The following is a 2,152-nucleotide window of genomic DNA, read 5'->3' as shown; positions in this document are numbered from 1 at the left end:
TTTACTTGGCATAATTAATCGTTCTTCATTTTTACTTTCTTATATTTGGGAAAATCATAGAAAGAGATAATCTTTATTTATTGAGAAATAGTAGAGATTCATATAGAGGTTAAGTGCATTCATGTAATGATCCATTAGAAGCATATTAAGATCAATACCCATGATCATACACTTTATCAAAAGGGGACACAACCTTGGTTTCTTTTACTATAAATTACAATCCAAAGCAATTAGCTATTAGTCATAAACAACCAACTTTTACAAAAATCATCGGATTAAGACATTAGACCTAAATTAAGAATTATACGAGTTTGGTAACCTTTTCACACCATATTTCTGTGGGATTCGACCCCAACCTTGTTGGGTTACTATATTTGACATCGTTCGCTTTACGCTATTTAAGGGTGTAATTTGAGCGTATCAAATTTTGGCGCCGTTGCTGGGGACTACGGTTTTGAAATTACTAAATAGTGTTTGCTTTGATTGAAGTCTTTTGCTTATTCCATCACACCTTGTTTGCTATTTCTTGAAAACCAGGTGAGCATAAATCTAAATCAGCAAAACCAACGTGTTGGTAACCAGGGGTCGATTGAATAATCAGGCGAATGAATCAGATGACAAGAATGTTTTCACTGATCTTGTTCCTGAGAAGGATTATGCATTTGCTATTGTTCATCCTCGAGTTGGAGCTGCAAGCGTCAAAATTGACTCATTTCTATACCAATTGTTGAAGCTTGAGGGATACTTTCGAAACTCTACCGATAATGACCCTCAACGTCATTTGTAGAATTTGTGGATGTATGTGCTAATCACATCCAAAATAACGTTTCACAGGCTGCTATTTGGCTGAGGCTTTTCAAATATTCCTTAAATTTCGGAGATACAAAGAGCATGGTTTGAGAAGCTGCCCCAGAATTCTATTAATACATGGGCAGAGATGGTAGCAGTCTTTCTCAAGAAATGGTACCCTCCTAGCAAGAAGGCTGAGATTCGTGACAAGATCTATAAATTTAAGCAGCGACCAGGGGAGCAATTATATGAAGCTTGGGAGAGATTTAAAGAGTATTTGCAGAAGATTCCAAATCATAGTTTTCCAGAGAATATATTATGGAGAAGTTCTATCGAGGGCTGGATCCAGTGATGCAATCAATTGCAAACAATGCAGCTGATGGTTGTTTTATGAATAAATCTTACCGACGAGTGACCAACATACTTGACAGGCTGACTACGCACAATCAGGCTTGGCACTCAAACAATGCTGATATTGTGCCTTATGGTAGTGTCATGATCCAGAATATGGTAAAGGAGAATCAAGATACCCAGCAAACATTGGCTGAGCTTGTAACGAATATTTCCTTGCTAACCAAGAAGTTTGATAAGACCCATATTAAGAAGGTAAATGTTTCTAAGGTATGCCGAAGGGGATGTACTAGACCCAAGAGGGTCCGTTTCAAGAGGGACCTCCTAAGCAGGTTGAAGACGCTAACTATATGAGCAATTCTCAAGGGGGTTATCAAAGGCAGAACTACCAAAGTGGTTACTAGAATCAGAATCAATGGAGACCTCAGCAGGGTCAAGGTGCCTACAATAACAACTCAGGGAACTACAATAATAATTATGGTGGTGCGAACCAAGGGAGCTACAACAACAACAATTTTGGGAACAAGAATTCTAATTCTTATATACCACCGAAAGGGCAATCAACAGAGCATGGTAGTTCGAGGGTTGAAGCAATGCTTGAGAAGGTTCTGGAAAATCAATCAAAGTATGAGAGGACATTATCTGGGCAAACGAAGACAAAGGGGTTCCCATACAGCTGCTATTCATGTTACACCTCGAAAATTTCCTGTTAGCATACAGTGAATAGACGAGCGAGGGGTATGATGTATATGAGGTTTGGACAAGTAAGAAATAGTATTTGATGATCCTAATTAAGATTTCCAATGACATTCCGAAAGCTAAGAAAGAAAGTTGTTAAGTAGCCGAGTCGCAAGTCGAGTATAACGATAAGAATCACGAGTATTAAGCTAATGATGTCTTAAAGACACTTTGAGAAAGAGTTATAACGTCCCTTAGAATGGTATGGAAGTAAGGAACAAGTGTTAAGGAGGTTCCATAAGGATCGGAGATCAAACGAGTCGACGGAACAACT

The 2,152-nt window shown here is 38.4% G+C and overlaps 1 non-coding gene across 1 annotated transcript; it reads right to left on the bottom strand.

The window, feature by feature from the left end:
- Positions 1-985: 985 nt before the first annotated feature.
- LOC132031723 (small nucleolar RNA R71) lies at positions 986-1,092 on the bottom strand. The gene has a single exon (XR_009408337.1). It is a non-coding gene; the product is annotated as a small nucleolar RNA R71 (small nucleolar RNA).
- Positions 1,093-2,152: the final 1,060 nt, after the last annotated feature.

The sequence above is a fragment of the Lycium ferocissimum genome, chromosome 1, assembly GCF_029784015.1.
Source record: "Lycium ferocissimum isolate CSIRO_LF1 chromosome 1, AGI_CSIRO_Lferr_CH_V1, whole genome shotgun sequence".
Taxonomy (NCBI): domain Eukaryota; kingdom Viridiplantae; phylum Streptophyta; class Magnoliopsida; order Solanales; family Solanaceae; genus Lycium; species Lycium ferocissimum.
The sequence above is the reverse complement of the archived record's forward strand: the minus strand, read 5'-3'. Positions and strand labels throughout refer to the sequence as shown.